Raw genomic sequence first — 454 nt, 5'->3', positions numbered from 1 at the left:
TGGGGGTGCTGAATAGTGCCTGAGAAAGGGGTGGGAGCGAGAGACTGCGTGTGAGATGGGGGAGAGAGGAAGAGGCTGTGGGCCAGGAAGGCAGAGGGGAGGAGGAATGGGGCGCTCAGAGGGACAGAGGGTCCGAGGGGGCGGCGGCAGCGGGATCCAGGCGGAAGGGAAGGGAGAGGAGGAGACGTGGGGGGTGGAGGGGAGACGCGGGAGGGGACAGCCCGGGACAAGAAAAAGAAACACCACACACAAGGAGTTGGGGGGACAGAGAGACACGGAGTTGGGGGGACAGAGAGACACGGAGAGGGAAGAAGAGAGAAAGGCGGGGTAGGAAGAGAGGGAGGAAAAAAGGAAGCGTGAGGAGAAAGGCCGAGCGGCCCAGAGAGAGGAAGGAGCGAGAGGAGCGAGCGACGGAGGCGGAGGACGCGCGGGAGGTCCCGGGGCGCGGGGCGCG

This window comes from Galeopterus variegatus, unplaced genomic scaffold (assembly GCF_000696425.1).
Source record: "Galeopterus variegatus unplaced genomic scaffold, G_variegatus-3.0.2 Scaffold990, whole genome shotgun sequence".
Taxonomy (NCBI): domain Eukaryota; kingdom Metazoa; phylum Chordata; class Mammalia; order Dermoptera; family Cynocephalidae; genus Galeopterus; species Galeopterus variegatus.
This window is presented reverse-complemented; position numbering follows the sequence as displayed.